The sequence below is a fragment of the Myzus persicae genome, unplaced genomic scaffold (genome assembly GCF_001856785.1).
Source record: "Myzus persicae strain clone G006 unplaced genomic scaffold, MPER_G0061.0, whole genome shotgun sequence".
NCBI lineage: Eukaryota > Metazoa > Arthropoda > Insecta > Hemiptera > Aphididae > Myzus > Myzus persicae.
Genome location: NW_019102383.1, coordinates 357,628 through 376,581, shown reverse-complemented (window position 1 = coordinate 376,581; position 18,954 = coordinate 357,628).

Genomic DNA, 18,954 nt, shown 5'->3' with positions numbered 1-18,954 from the left:
AGCTCTATAGATTGGAAATTAAAGACAAACTGTAGGTAGTTTAAAGAAATTAGATATTATTTAAAACTAGCCAATATAGGTTTTGAAAAAAATGTAAAACTACAAATAATAATAAGATGGACCTCGTATAGATCTAATAGTGCATTTTTGGGTGAATCGATCGACTACAAAATCGTATAGGTATATTTGCAATATTATTCGGATTTTATGTCTCGTTCAATTTTAAATCGATACTAATGCAACATAGCCTCGTGCCAAGATGCTGAGTAAAGCGAGACAAACGTTCTAACTTATAAATCGCTGACCAAACATGTTTTTTTTTTAAAGTGGGTAATTTTATTTTCAACGTAGTTATCATTATGCGTCTTACACTCATATAGTGATTTATAGATTATATAAATCACTAGCGGTAGGTTTGTCCTGCCACGATATTTGGTTGGATATCAAGATGTAGTTTTTAAAAAAAAAAATATTTTGTAATCCCTCTCCAACCCATTACAAGTTGGCTTTCGTGTTTCACCGCTGGTGTGCACATGCTGCAGTACAATGGCATTTACAAATAAAATATAATACACGTACGTCGTACACTGAATATATAACTAAAATACTAAACGTAAATATACATTGGTACATTGATGTATGTATACACCAATAAAGTTTGAATGTTTTATTCTGCGCGTCAATTTAAAGTTCTGTTATTGTTGTTGCGCGATTTATTATTTTATCACCGATTTTCATTATTATTATCATCATCATCATTGTCGATGTCGTCGTCTATCGCCTCGATGTGGCAACGTCATCGACATTGGGTCTGCCGTAAAATTTTGCTGAAAACAAATACAAGGAGCTGGATATTTATTGGTGTTCTACACACACACACACACACACACACACACGCACACACACATGACACGTTCGTCGAAGTTTTGCTTCAGATGATTTATTTACGGCTTGTATTATTACGATTCAGATTTGCTTTTTTTAAACCCCAATTGTCATTGTAATGCAGTGTTGTATTTAAATGTATTTTTTTTTTACATATACAAAGCTTTTGTCGACTCCTAGTCAATAATATTGTGTGCGTTACATAATTTAAATTATATATTTTATCGTTCAACATTTTAATTACACAGTATGGCCTTGGCTATATTCGGTTATAAAATATCAAGAATATGTATATATATATTATATTTCAGTCTACACTTGCTTTTTGATTTAATTTTTCAGCACTTTACCCTTTCTTGTTGTACCTACTTCAAAAGGTATTACATTTTCTTAAGTTAGTGTTTCGAATTTCTCATCGGCAAAAATGTCCGAATATTTCTCATAAAAGACCTCAAAAAGTCGTGTATAATAGTATATGGTTCGTAAAACATATTTGTAATTGTACTTAAGAATTTACTGTTTACTTTTTAGTTGTTAAATGTTTTTAAAAAATAAATGTTTATTAAATAACTTTTTGTACTTGAAAACTCTTAAAGCTTTTAGTAGCTGGTAGGTAAGTATAAAATAGTTTTATAACAATGAAGCAATTGTTGCTTTTAAAAATGTTAGTAGGTATAAATAATAATTGGTGATCTGCGTTGTGGTACTCGCATAATATAATAATATTATAATATATTATTATTATGACTATCTAAAACAAATATTTTTGACATCAATTATAAACGCATTGTATATTTGTATCTTCTTTTCAAATTTAAATTTAAAGGTGATGGTATAGACGTCAAAATCTTAAAATTAATATGTAATGCTGGTGAAAATTATTTTTCTGAGAATATTTATTATTGATACAATAAATATATAATATATAATACAAAATATGTATGTTTTTTGTAGCACATATTAGACTTAGATATTTAATACTAACTTGTATAGCTAAAATTATGAGCAACTTGTAATTAACCTGTACATTGTACAATATACATAGAAGTAAATTAAATTCTAAGAAAAGTGAAACGTTGCAGAGTCGTTGATTGTGCCAAGAACGTAACATAACAAGATTAGTAATTTTTAAAATTAAATCACATAGTCACCATTTTTAGTTGAATTCTTAATATTACCTAGTCAAAGATATGAATGTATTTTTATTTAATTTAATATTATAGCTTAAAATGTTAAATAATACAACAACCTTATCTTATTAATTTACTTATTTACGTTGGAAATGTATGTTTTAGAACTAAATATATTTACATTAAATGATATATTTTTCATTTTTACTAAGATACGAATAAGTATGTTAACATCATCATTATTATGAAAGGATATTGTCCTGAATGTTTTATGTTTAATTTTACGCTTGAAAGATATTTCAAAGAAATAATTTAATCTAAGAATTTCCCACTCATAAAAAGAAATTAGATACTATCTATATATAAGTAACATTTTAATTTTAGCTTACATATTTATTATGTCTGTAATACAAATACGTTTCCATTGCCTCTTTATCTACGTATTTTGTCGTATAAATCAATGAAAATAAATTGTTTTTACATATTTTCTGGACGATGTTACCTACGACGTATGGTACCTAATTATAATACTAAGAAGTTAATATCGTAAAACGAATTAAACAGTGTATCAATCTATTACAAATGTATTACCGACGTAATAATAATATAATACAATTCATATAGTTCATATATTTATGGAGGTACGTCACAATATAAAAAACTACAATTTTTGATTCTCATTATTCTTGTTTAACGTCAAACTGAATAAAATACGTTTCTGTGTATAGAAAAATAAAATTTAATTTTAGATCAAACGTCATTAAATTGTGACGTAAATTGCGATAAAAACATTTATTATTTATGCAGGTACATTATATTTAAATAAATTGATCACAAATATTATATACTAACAATGTATGAAGTATTAAATTTTATAATAAGAACATATCTTAATAATTATTTTTGGTTTTTGAGATACTGAAAGAAACACATAGGTACTCCGTTTTTAAGCATGTTTTTAAAAAAATGTTTAAAATATATATATCAATACATCAATTGCAATAGTAAAGTGATTTAAATCACTTGGGAAATGTTTTATTTTATTTTTTAATACATTTATCGACTTTTGTTTCTACTCTGCTGAAGATGTCTTATCAAGTATCACGTACTGGCCGAAAGGAATCCGATTACCTTTAAATTTAAAATGCTGTCGAACGAATAGACACTTACTTGAAAGTAATCCCAAACACTATACTGTGATTTTTTTTTATATATATTTTTTAAGATTCGAAAACAGAAAATTACTTCAATACAGTTCTCATAAAACAAACGTATAATATATGTATGAATGTATTTTATCATCGCGAAGTTAATATACTATTTTAATTGGTTTGAATATAGTTCTGCATATAAATGAGTTCAATACTTCAATAGATAATACAATAATAGAATACCGTGGCACATATTTATGATAGACACATAATTGACTATTGGTAGAATAGGTATGCTGCTGATTTTATAAATGTATTATTATTTCTCATTTGTTTTGTAACGCATTGTGTTCAGCATGTCTGAATTAAATTTATTAGTATTAAATAATGATCGTAATACAAACACTTTAAAATATGCAATGTACAGAGCGCAACCAAGATTCATTTTTTTGGGGGGAGGGGAGGAGGTTTCAAACCTTACACTATGATACTGAATACTGATACAGCATAATAATATGTTTAATATTATTTAGGAATTTGATTTTAATGAACCAAAAATTCATCGTGTGGTTTTACAATACATAGTTACGATTGTTTGTATTTTGATTTTATTACTGTGATTAAATTCAAAGTAAATTATATAAGCCAATATAAAAAAATATCAAAATATCAGTGTTTTTTATAGATTAATAGTAGCTAGTATTAAAAAAATTAGGTATCATAATATAATGATTAAAAAATAATTATTTTTAAGTTGTATACGAAAATATTGCTAATTGTGATGCAGTATAAAATATATTTAGAAATCGGGAGTTTAGCACGCTTGAAGAGTGAGCTTTTTTAACTTGTTTGATAGAACATTACACCTTGTTTATATTTCTATATGATATGATATCACAATTTTTATATTTTAAGATTAGGTACATACATATATTTGTCTATTACAGCCATTTACATGTTTTTAAATTGATAAGTTATTTATTCGTATAATAAAATAACAACCCACATTAAAAGCAGTCAAATAGTTTTTTTACTTGAAGATTTGTCTGAATTTTATAAAATACCTATAATATGACATTATTATTTATCTCCTATACTCTCAATCGAAAGTGGCTTACTTCTCTTGAGGAAATGGGTCCAGCGTTTTTCTTTTTTTATTCGTTGTTTATACAGATATTTTTACCCTAATAATGTGTTTGGTAGATTCTATAGAGTGATTGATTTTTTTCCGTTTAAAGAATTTTAAATGTAGGTACGAACGTATGCTTTCAATGCACCCAAAATAGGGTAACGTGACAAGCTGACATTTATTTCATTGCTGTCCGCCTGTCCCATTGGAGTCTGCAATTTCATATTGTGTGACATTACATACAAATATGAGTTATTCAAAAATGAGTGAATGGAAAAAGAATTTGAATAGGTAGGTACATAGAAACTCGATGTACGATAACCATTAAAATACAATATTATTTTATATTGAAATTCAATTTATTTTTAATAAAAACGAAGTAATAATATTATTATTTTGAAACTAATTCGTTATTTATAAAGTGATGGAAATGTAGGAGAGTAAAATACAAACATTTCATATTTAGGTATTTATAGATACCGGAAATATCAATAGTTATTCTTGTGGCTGTTTATTAATATAAATATGTAGGTACCTACTCCAAAAACTATTACATTACTTTCAGTAAGTGTGTTCTAATTTTATAATATTAATATTCTACAGATGAAGCTGAAAGATTTAATATACAAATTTTCATAAGCCATACACACATATTATAAGTATTAATTTTAATTAAATGTATTCGGATATTTTTTTTCGTATTTTGAGTTATTTATATATGCAAATATATATAGTAAATAATGAGTACTTTATTTGTTTGTACTTTGTGGTATTCCAAAAACAAATTCTGTTTGATTAAAATTAATCAATAAATAATTGTAAGTTTGCATAGTGTTTTAAATTTAACTATAGGTATGATAATGATTTAATATTCAAACAATTCATTTTTACGTGTTCTAATTTATAAACTAAAGATCATGTAAATATAAAATGCTTTAAATTAAAAAATTTATTTTAAAAATAAATTGAAACAAAATTTATTTTAAAAATAAATTGAAACTAAATTTATTTTTGTGCTTAAATCCAATGTTTGAATAAGTGGATTTTCTATGCAAATAATAATAAAAATGGTTTTCAAACTTAAGATGGTTCTTGTACAAATACTTACATTCAATCATTTCAAAAATATATCATAAAACAAATAACAAACAAATCAACCATTTTAATTCCTCAAAGAAAATCATTATTTTTTAATTGAAATTAGATCCTTAATGTCATTTTTATTTTATAATTTGGATATAACATCATATAAATTGTATCAAAAAAAATTACATTAATGATATTCATAAAAAACCATGGCCGTAACTTATTTTTATACATTTAGAATACACTAGTATTTTATTATATTATTAGATACTTTAATAAAAATAATATAAACCCCATACTGAATTATTTATTTTTATTATAGGTAAACCATCAATTCAATTTTTTTATTTAATTTTAACAATAATAATAAATACTTCAATTTTTTTATAGTACACAGTACACACGTTATATTATACGGGTGTGTCTCAGTTTGAGTTCATCTCAGTTTTAGTGTACCTAGCTTTGTAAAATAATTTGACATAGATGGTAAACCACAAGTCGTGGATTGGATTTAGCAATTGGTATATTTTTTAGCGTGGTTTAAACTATAAACTCTCTAAGCTTTTCTGACATCTCTAAAACTAAAAACTCTGAGATTTTTGTCAAATTCAATTGAGAAGTTTTTGAGTATATAAGCTACACATACATTTTGTTTTAAGATTTGGTTTCTTTATTTTAGGTCATAAGCGTGACAGTTTGATGCATGCTTGTACCTGATCTGCCCGAGCAACCAATGGCAACCATTTATAAACAAAAAAAAGTTACCATTTCCAGGTCAGGTTAATCTCAAGATTCCTGTTTGACCACGTCTTTAAAATGTGAATTTTGGAAAATCTTTTTTTATTGCACATATAATACGTAGACCATTAGATTAACCACTATTCCAAATTTCAAATTCGTACGTTTTGTAGTTTTTAAAATGTAGAGTGATGAATGAGCTAGCGAGTGAGTTTTATTTGGCTTATATATATATATATAACAGTATCTTAAATATATACCTATTAATTATGTTATTCATGAAGTGGGTATCCTCCAGTTTCACAAAATAAATCAAAATATTTTATAATATTTAACTTTTAAAAAAGCGTAGGTAATAATATATAGGTGCATATATTGTATACTTAATGTGTATTCTTATAAAAAACATTGTAAATAAAAATATGCAGTACCTAATGATATTTGTATTATATTGAAAAGTGTATTTAACGTTATATTATTTTTTAACACGAAAGGATTCTGTGGAAATGTTTTAGATGTTTTTAATTTTTTATAACAACTATATGTATATATTATATTAACTTAAGTATTGGGATAAGAACCAAAAGCAACTTATTGGGTAATGGGTCTGTATGGCATTTTCTTTTGACTTCAGAGGAAACCTTTAATCTCTATAGGTCAAATTTAGTGGTTTTAACTATGTTTCAAAACTTAAATTTATATTTTATAGGTATTATTAAATATGATGTCAAAATACATACGGAAATGTCAAGTGGGTAGTCAATAAATAAACAAAAATAAGAATCTATTTGTTTACTTTAAACATTATTTGTTATTGTTTATTATGTATAGGTATAGGATAATGAAACTTAACTTAAAATTATATTCAATAGTTACCATAATTTATGTAAATAGATACATGGCTTGTCTTTGACATCAAGAAAATTATTCATCCAATCACTAAACTGCTATAATATTAGTAATAAATGTATAAATATATATTGCAGGTATCTATAGATACAAAAGTAATAATTATTTGTACATTTTTTTAGCCAAATTCTAAATAAGCATTGTATTAAAGGAAATGGCTATAAACTTATAAATACATTTATAATTGGAAAATGAAAAAGCCAATTATGAAGCGTCTAATTTGACCTCCACAAAGCTTTACTGATCTTCCACTATACTATATCTATTTATATTTCATACAAGTTCACAGACAAAACCGCATTTATAAAATACATTCAACTAGTAACTACAAATAGCGAAAATTCTGGAAAATCCAAACATCCGAATAAATAGCAGTTCAGAAAATATGTGGTTTACCGTATAAGTAGTATATCCCGCCGATTCCAAGGTCTAAAAAGAAATGATGAATCTACAACGAACAGTCTACGAGCAGGAGACACATTCCTAACACACGACTACCTCATGGCAATAAACAAACCACCTATATGTGATTCATTTGGAGTAAAATAAGTGAAAAAAAAACAGTGAAATACATCACCGAATGCCGCAAATACGAGGATACAAGAAAAAATACATTCCACAACAGATCAGACGAGTCACAAGTACTAAAGTACTGGTATCTGGGACCAGATTTTCATTCAAATTTAAACATAATTAGTTTTCTCAAAATGAAACTGTACAGTTTGATTTATTTCAACCAACAACTGTGAACTTCTTATAAGTTTAAATAAATATAAAATTATATATTAAAACCGACTTATAAATAAATATTTCTTTTACATAATTTTAAGTCGTTATAAAACAACAACTTTGAGAAAAAATTATGTTTTTAATGTATATTTTTTTTTTGAAAGTTTTTTACTGTTTTGAATGACAACATACTTTTTAAATTTCATATTCCGCAGCAGAATATGATTTGGATTTCGGAGTATTTTAATCTATACGATTTCTGACAAGTAGTATATTACTATAGTTACCTATAGGCTATAAGCATTTAAAGTTTAGATGAGCGGAGTGATGGACCAACATTTGAGTGGTACCCCTGTACCACTCTACATCGCTCATCAAAAATTTAAATTCTTATAACTCGTAAACTACTCGTCCAAAATTCGATTTTCTTATACCAAAATACTTCAAAAATTATTCTGCTTTGGAACGAAGAAGTAAAAATAAAAATAAAGATAACGGTAAAAATATATTTTATTTTAGGAAAATGTTTGTTTTTTTTTTACATAAAATTCTATTAAAAGAATATTCACATAAAAGTAAATAGTATTTGAAATAATGAGTGTCTTACGTTAAACGAATCACTCGGTAAACCAATGCGTCAGTGGATAATGTTTTCTGATCAATAATAATAAAAGTAAATATTGCTTGGTATGAATAATAAAAAAATGATGTGGGTAATTGGATTAAACAGTTGAATACCTACTTCATATTGTTCAATCACACATACTTTATACACATAATCGTATTTGAACAACCGTAAAATGTATAAATGCCGAAAAACGAAAACAACTTGGTTTTATACAATTAATGACATACACATTGCGTAATGGCATTTATCGATATTTATTGTTTTTGTAAGATTATTAAACTCTAATCTCCATGCACGCGCCACTTGGATGCTGTTGTTTCTGTGCATTATTTTTCGGTATACTCGTGGTAGAACAGAGATATCCAAGCAGAGTTTTCCTTTCTATCATTCTGCCCAACGCTTAGTTATTTTAAGCGGTTTTATGTTTTGATATGGTGAATTGTGCGCGTGTAGTGTGCACACACAGCTAAATCTAATTTGTGTGTTTTCCATAGGTTTATGACATAGTGCTGTTTACTCGTATATCCATTTGATTTGATTTTATATTCGTTTTTTCCACACATCATTTTTATTCTTATCTTAGATGTTCATCATATTATTTTATTATTTTATCTGTACGGTCGTTCTGACGTCAATGGCTATCGGCCATATCTTTATTACCAAATCATAAAGGCAAACGATTATAGCTCGGGATGCCATGCAAAAGCGTATACAAATACTGCTACAATTATAATGCAACTGCGCTATGTTTAGTGTACGTGTACCAGTAATTTGTGTAATAGTCTTATCGTCTTGTCAGCACTCAAAATATAAGGAAATATGTCGCCATATTGGCTGTTGTAAAAACGCTGGTTAAGACCAATATATTATAATGTATAGGTAGGTCAATTACCATCTGCCAATTATCTGTGAAATTCTAAATGATTTTAATTTGTAAAAATAAAAAGGTATTTATTCTGTGGTATACAAATTGTAATTGACCGTGTCAGATTATAGAATATATATATATCATAATATTATATGATGAGCCAGTTTGGCGGTGCAAACTTTTTTGACAGTGTGACAAGACAATTTTAGTAGCATCACCTAAATATTTCATTCATTCAATACTGCAGAGGAGAGTACTTTCTACATAACATAACATGATTCCATGGCAAATTTATCCTACTGAGAATTATTACTATACTTTAATAAAAATAATTGTTCATAACGATATAAATACCACTGCTATTCAAGTTTCAAGCATATTAACAAATAAATTAAAATACTTACCTAATGATTATTTGAATAACTTTTTACTATTGACGTTCAATATATCATACATTTATTTTTTAATGCTAATTCTAGAGTTATTCAGAACGAATTACCTTAGAGACTATTTCATCAATATTTAGAACAAATGCTATTTAGTACCCAATCTCATTTGTACACGTTTTCCTTCAAAATTTTTGATTTAGGGATCTTAAAGTGTTCGAAAAAATAGTCACTCTATTAGATTTTGAGTGGAGCGATAAATGTATCATTGGTTTTACAATGATGTAGACATTCATTGTTTTCATCTTTTGGAGTAATAATAATGATTCAATTTTCAACTTTAAAGGTGGTTTCTTTATAGAAAGAAATCTTATACTATATCTTATATTTCTTTTCGTTTTAAAAATTAGTTCAACCTACCGTTAACTAATATAAAAATAAATTATTAAAGGCAATACAAAATTGATTTTTACCAAAAACCGTGGCAGCTTCAAACTAATTTCAAAAATCGACTAGTTTTTTAAAACTGATTATTGTGTAATATGTGTAAATTCTTAGTTGTGTGGAGGTGGGGTGAGAGGTAAATAAACAACTGTTTTAGTGTTGAATGGAAATTTTTTTTAGATTTTATTGTATCATTGTAATATTTATGAAAATACCTACGAACATGATATATTCATAAGTGAGAACTGAGATTATTATACTTATAAACTTTAAAGATATGTACTTACTGCTATAATATAGTTTTAAGTCGTAATTTACTGAAAAACTTTACTATTTTATATTCAATGTCAAACGATTTTTTTTTGTAAAGAATATTAAAAGATCTTATATGGAACATGTTTTTCAATAAATATTTACTACAGTAAAAACAAAAGAGACTAACATAAAATTATGGTAAATGTTCTGTTTTATTATTAAATTGTAGTAGGTACTCGTACATAGAAATACAGAATATCATGTAGATAGTATAAATTATTATACTATCTAATTTAGAAGTTTTCATAATTTTCCAAACAAACAATGAAAAGTTTGTAAGTATTAACAGTCTACATTAAATGTCATACCTGTCGTCTAAAATTCCACGTAAATAAAATATAAGTTTAAATTACGACTAAACAGAAGAAAAAAAAGCATGATATAAAAATTAGTTTTCAATGTAAGTTATCAAATAATTTATGTGATTAAAAAGGGTGTCAAGGATTGTATAAACTCTAGCTTCTATAGGGAAAGTAGTGAGAGTCAACCAAAGTTGTATATTATTGTTTTTTATATAATAAACGATGCTGCATAGGAGCTAAGCAATGTGCTAAAAGTTCAGCCCCCCATGTCACGGTGCCATAGAAAAAAAATTTATAGAGAGCTAGAATTATGATAAGATGGAAGAACTTTTTTCTATATACGTATATTTATGTTACTAGAAATGTTAACAAGTAATAAATTATGACAGTTCCTAAAAAATGATGGTTATACTTAATATGGTAAGGATATTTTTCTTTTGTTATTCAGAATGGAATAGCTGGTTATATTTATATTGAACAAGTATTCACCAAATATTTATATTCAAATTTCCTAAAAATAGTGTAATTTAAAAAATATATTTTAAGCTACCTATTCAATTTGAAATGTTCTTTTTTCGACCAATTTTGGTGAAATGTTTAATTGCCGGTCAAAAAGCTTGAAAATGTAATGCAAGTTCTTATATTGTTTATTGCCTATATGAGTACATGTAATTACATTTTCAAAATACTTAAATGTACAAATGTCTGAGGTACTTTGGTATTGACTTTTAAGTGAATAACAATAATATAAATATAACATTTTAATAATATGTATATTATAAAAATATGCCATGTTTATGGGAAAAAATTGCAGTAATGATTTTATTAATTTAAATGAATTATGTACAAAACAATTGTACTATATTAGGAGCTTTTCCAGTGTAGGTTTCAATTTTAAAGTATTTCTTATTTCAATAATAATATGCTTGACATAACTTATTTAAAATTAAAAGAAATCCTCAGACTCATGAATCATAGCCAATAATTCATTTTTCATTAGTTTCAAAATTATATATATTCTCTACACTGATCTGAACATTTCTAAAGTTACTGAACTAGCCAAACTATACTAGCTACTTACTCAAATTCAGAAGCAGGTTTCAAAATTATATCATAATCTCCCGTGTTTGAAACATACTATCCATCTCAGTCCTCGGAAATTTTCTCAGAAAGCTCTAGCTGTAATGTCCACGAGACCTTATTATTTAATTTAGTAATCACTTACCATAACCCCTTAAAAAGGGAAAATTAGTCAAAATCGACGGGGTGAAAAATCAATTTATAAGCCCAAAAAAATCTTTTATGAACTCACACAATTAGATTCGATTTTGTTAGTTAAATATTTAAATCACTTATAAGTTGCAAGTGTACTTACTCGTTACGTAACACATATTATTAATACTTATTTATTGTGTTATTATCGGTAAAATAAAATTTAAATTTATAAAATATGCAAATTGACATCTTCCAGAGGGTGAAATGATTTTCTAGCACCACTTAAAATAGGTGTCCTTAATTCCTTATTTAATTCATTCCGAAGTGGCATTACTGTACTGTTCTTCCCTCACTTCATGTTTTCTTATAGATTAATGTAAAAAATTGTAAGTTTATCTAAATTATGAAAAAAAATTATATCCATATTCAGATTTTTGTGATCCATAAAATATTAAAATGCATGGGATGTGAATGTCATATCGCACTGTTTTTAATAAATTACGTTTGAATATTTTTCTACAATCTATCTTTTCAGTCATTGATGAACTATTATTGTTTATTTTATGTATATCAATGTTATTGGTGATTTAATTTCCATGCAATAAATAAAAATTGACAACAAAATTGACAGTAAAACAATTAAACAATACAAAGATAAATCTTATTAGACATTTCATATGGTCAGTATAGTTACGTACTATAACTGTCTATAATAGAGTAGTGTTTTAAAAAGGACTTCTAACGATAGGAGTGTCACATTTTTATTTTTAAGTGTAGAAAATATATAAAGTACCTATATCTGTTGTTGTAAATAATATATTAACCCTAGAATTAAAAAGACAGGTACTCTGTTATTTTCTAATAACTTGTAGTATCAACTACCTATGATCTATCCATAATAGTCTTAGATCATATACAATGGATGGAGTCATAGCCTATCACGCTTGTGTATGCAATTTGAAGAACATATTATTAGTCTCTCGTTGAGATGCGTCACCTGAGCATGCTCGAATATACTCACTATATATTTATCACTCAGTATCACTTGTATCACTAGTTATCAGTTATCACTCATGAATTATCAGGGAGAATGCAGTTATCAGCTTAAATATGTGACGAATATAGACCCATGCGCAGATAGCACATCTCAAGGAGCAACTCGTCGCTTATATGTACTTTAAATATCGGGACATTGCTCTAGTCATAGAATATGATCTAAGCTAATAGTAGTGTCTAAGTGCATCTAGATAAAAATGAAGATAATATACCTAAAATCAATTTAGATAAAGATAAAAATAAACTCAACTAAAATTATCTATTTATTAGATAAAAGATATTCAGAAATTATCTAGACAAGAAGCAGATAAATATTTTAAAAACAATATTGTATTATAATATATTATAATACTGTCTATTGGTACCAAAAAATTAAATTAAATTCAGCTCAAATCTCAAAAAATTATGATTCAGCTACCTACCTATATATTTATATTATATATATTATAATGCTTATATCAGTATGTCCCATCCATTTAGTGAAATCACTCTTTTAATGTACCTATGAATTTCCTGAAAATTATGTTTCATTACACAATATGGATCATTTTTTGATCTTCTCATGAAATGGACAAAACTGATTTTATCCTCAATGTGTAATTAACTATTTTTATACTTATAAATTCGAATACTCGTATTTCAAAATTATCGTTTTAATACAGTTATTAGACAACAAACAAATATTTGTGTATATATACTGCGATATAAACATAGAGATACATCAGCTTATTAGGTAGGTACCCATGCACTATACAGGTAGGTATGCTACATTATTTGTTCGTTTGCGCCCATAGGCTGTACGTAATCAAGGGATTTTTTTACAGAAAAATAATTATTTTTTAGTTATTTATAGTTTCTGCGGAGTTAGGGCATTCCACGTTTCGACCTGACATCATTTCCTTATTTAAATTACCCACTTATTTGCCAGCATTTGAAATTTCGGCTTACGAATATGACTTAGGAGTACAGACTATTGACCATAATGACTAAAGAGTAAAGAGTAATAATAAATAACTAATAATAATATTATGTTATGATTAAAATTGTTTTTGTGCGACGACGACACGAATGAAAATAGTAGATATTACCAGAAGCATAAATATAATAATATTAAAATTAGTTAAAATAATTTCTAAAACATAAAAAAATATCTATATCAATTACAATAGATGACTGGAGTTTTTATCTAGACAAGATAATAGATAATATTAATATATTTATCTAGATAAGTCTCAACACTGGCCATATCTAGCAATGTGATTTAGAGCACAGTTAAATATTTTTATACTGAATTGGTTATGCAATATCTAATATTTACTATCACAAAGACACATATTAATACACATAATACATTTCTGAATATGTAAGTATGAATACATAATTTCAATTTCAAACAAATATATTTTTAGATAAATGTTATTTTATTTGTACTTTTTAATAATTTGTCCTTGGTTTATTATTGTAGGATACAGATATGTACAAAACAAATTATTTTTAATTACCGTTTATTATTTTGAGCATATGTATATAATTATTCAAAAATTCAAATGAACTAAATTTATTAGAATAAATTAATTTTATGTTATTTTTTTCAACTTTAAAATTATTTACAAACTACTGTATAATATGTGTTGAACTGAAAGTTTACAAAAATACCAGTGTTAGTAAATGTCTTTATTTATACTATTTTAATCTATAATTAACACGTTTACATTTTAGTGTTATAAATTTATACATTTCTACGTCACTCACAGCAGACATCAAAATTAATTACCTCTAATTCTAGAGAGCTTGCCAATACTAAGTTTTTCTCTGTTCCGTATAAATGTGAAGTTCGAAAAATTAATGTAGGTCGTAGGTGCACACCTATTAGGTTTTGAGTTGTTGAACATTTATAATTTACAATTTGTAATACTTCTACAATAATGAAAGTATAAAAATAATTTAGAATAGTTTACAAACACTTAAATTAATTTAAACATTTTATTTTTACCTTACCTAAAATTATGATAAGTAAGCTCTTATTAATATGCATTTTTGAGGAAGGTACCTAATAAAGACTAAATTATTTACTATGTTTATTATTTAGTAAAACTAACTGATCATAATTTTATGACCTTAATAATAAAACGTGCCATTATTGACCAATATTATTATAGTTACTTTTAGTCTTGCATCTCATGCAATTCAGTATCAATAAATATGTACTTATATAAATATTATATTCACAGTTTAACGTAGAGATAATTTGTTTACTCTAATAATCGATTGAATTTAAACACTATCCAAAATATTGTTAAGCATCTACTATAATATATCAGTGTGACGCCTTTTATGTACTCAAATATGTTGTTATAATTGGTTGTACCTATACATTTAAATAAAAACTTATTTATTACAACAGATCACATACATTTAGTACATTTAACATTTTTAAACACTATTTAATATTTAAATGATGGAAATAATTTTAAAATGTTACTAGTAAATGATTGTTTGATGAACTTACAGAAAAATGACAGTTTATTTTTATAAATTTTTCTCAAACTATTTAGATTTTTATTTCAATTCAAATAAACTTGGAGTAACACGTGTGTCAAATTTACAATCAATAGACATGTTACATAAATGTTTTAAAGCATTTGTTTGCACCCAAAAGGGTTTTCCGAAAAAAATCACATAATAATTGAAAAACCAATAGTTAATTTGTTTTCTTTTGAAATCTCAAAATAAGAACATTATATTATGTTTTAGTATTTTATAAAATGAGCGTTTCAGTTGCACATAATATATGATAATTAATCTGTTTATCTAAACGATTTAAAAATGGTTTAATTTTTTAGATTCCTTTGTGTTTATAATATTATTACTATCTGTAAAAGTTTTGTGTACCAAGTGTTACTAATGATATTATGTCTGATTCTGACTAGATGATTACCCATACATGTTCGATATATTTTGTATGCTACAAATTATATTAGGCACACACGTGTTCCCCCCTACAGTCCCAAACCCTACAATACCACAACCTACAGCTAATGGCCTCAGTTGCCGAAGCTTAAATCAAAAAAATGAAATAAAATTATATTAGGTATTTAAATATAGTAGTCTTACGCACATTGTCGATAATTTTAAATATCGACTGATGTTTAATCAATACCCATGATAAATAGAAATGTATTTGTTTAAAATTTGGTAAATCAATTAATTTGGAAGATCCCCATTAGAAAAATGAAGAGTATCTAATGCAATGTTTTTTTTTTACACTCTTTTGTGTTAAAAAACAATGTTTAAAAATTTTACACTGTACATCATTAAAGTAAAAACCAGCTTTAAATTAAAAACAAATTGTCTATTTTTTTATGTAAGTACAAAACTATTATATGCTTATAAATAGTTATTATTATTTGATTTCAAATAGTTATTATTATTAAACGAATTTTTCATAATATTTTTGATTTTATATAAAAAATGAATTATCAGATAAATTTAAAAAAAAGTATATGAATCTTGAAAATAACTTGTTTAAATAAGGTTACATAAAATATACTAAAATATACTTATAGCAGTGTTGCTGCTTAGTTTTCGTTATTTTTGACCAATGAACATAGAACTAATTTTGATGTATCTTTATGGTGAGGCATATGACCTCATAGCAGTGAGTGTTGACAGTCTCCGTTTATTGTTAACATTCACCAGACATTTTAGTCAATGTCGGCATTTTTACGAATACTAGAACAACTTTCTTTGTATTTATGTATTCTACTGCAAATATTTCTTTTTGTAATTTTTCTCTCATTGAATGTGATGCTCACCTCATGTTATATTACACAACAATGATACTGTTTGTATTATTAGAAAAATAATTTACTAATAAGTAGTATCTACTACCTAGGTAATTTAAATAAATTACAACCATGACAGTGATCTACTCAATGATAAGGTACAATCGATCCCTAATATACAGGAGAGAGACATTTGTGGTTTTTTGTTGTATATCTAGTGTAGTTGGTACCTACAGATTGTCAAATAAACGTTTTTCACTGGATTTAGATGTTTTTATTTTCAGAATTAGACGTGCGGTCGAGACAATAGGATAATAAATAGTTGACTCCAAAAATATAATCTAATTACTAATTTATAAATTATATTAAAAATTAAAAAATAATAATGTTTCCATTATTATAACACTCGTTAGCCCTCTCGCACATAACTCTAAATATGCTCATTCCATATTGTATTGTATACCATTTTATATACCGTATACTCGTTACCCTCTAATTTAACATTATTATAATACGGACGTGGTTGACGACACTCAAATAATATTTACCCTTAACCCATCCCGATTTTGTGGCACGATCCCTTTTTGAATAATGCCTTTTGTTATCGTAAAAACAAGCGCACATCGTCTCGATTCATCGTTCACTGTCATTTGAGTTCTCTTGACCGTATACGTATACGTATATTATATAAGGCACTGTAGCAGGATATAAACCTTCTATTCGAGACTTCTGTGTACAGGATAATAAAGATAATAATATTAATAATAACGGAAGACACAAGGCCAGAACACAGTAAAATATGTTATATTATGCGAGTGTTACGCCGTCCACGGTCGCGTCTTATATGCGGTTGGCCGGATTCACAGGCCACGATGATTCAATAATTATTCATGCAGGAATTATTCGTCTGCCACTGTATTATGTTTACAGCTGGTACCACGACTGGTTAGAAGACGCACGCGCGTCATATCTGAACAACTTTTATATACTAGAAAACTGATACGGATATTCGATATTTTAATTTTGATATCGTCTCGAACGAATGTTGTAAAAACGAATTCGCAACAGGGAAATGAGTATTATTTCTTATTTCAGCTTATTTTTTTGATATTCATTTTGTTTATTTTGAAAATTGATCATTCTCTAGTATGATTATTGTATAAAATAGTTTATAGTTGTTTTTATAAAACTCATCGTTGTCTTGTTAAAAAAAAAAATTATCTTAGAACAATACCAGTAAACCACGATCAGTACAAAAGAAAAAAAACCAATTATTCACCACGTCCAGTTCTACAGACCACAAGAATGTTGCGCTTTTGTTGTAAAACGTTTTCTTTTATTTTTTTAAATGAGTAATTGTTTGAGATAATGGTTTTTTAATTATAGATAAAAAAAAATGAAAGACATTTGCCATTAGCTAATAAATTATTCATGGCCATATTATCGTAAATATCAATGGTTAAAACCTTTTCAGTGTCTGAACAACTTTTCGAGAGGTGGGGGAGGGGGTGAATGACAGAGAGAGAATATATATTATCTGGACGGCAAAATATATTGGACTAAACCGTTTGCCAGCTTTTAGGTTTGGAGAATTTACTGAGCAATTGAGAACCTTTCGTCGTCGATGGTTTTTCCTAAAAACAAAGTATAGGTGAACTACTGCGTATAGTTTAATTTTTTTTTTCAACAGCTTTGAGTAAACATGGCATTAGTACAATGCAATTATCGTGCAGGTATCGAGGCAGTTTCGTATATAAATATAGTAAATACGATTATTTCGAACACATCGAGTTTTAGTTTCAGTTGGCTGGATGTATATACAACGAACAATGGGAGTGAAAAAAAAATGAATAAACGACGTACGATAAATAATATGAATACACAAACAGTGATACAATTTCACTATTTTATACATATATAAAATGGTACAGTCACATACATCTCTTTTTCTCTCCACTCTTGGAGCGCGCGTTTATCATAATATTAAATATCATAACGATGTAGATCGGTTGGTTGGTCCCGTGCGTATGTTTTTCGGCGATCATCATAATATTATACGTAATAATAATCATATAATATAATATAATGACATTATGTGTGCGTGAGTGTGCCTGAAGGCGGTCTCTATAATACAGTAATGTGATATATTGGTGACGGCGGCAACATATATCGGAGCAGCAAAAGCGCTGCACACACTA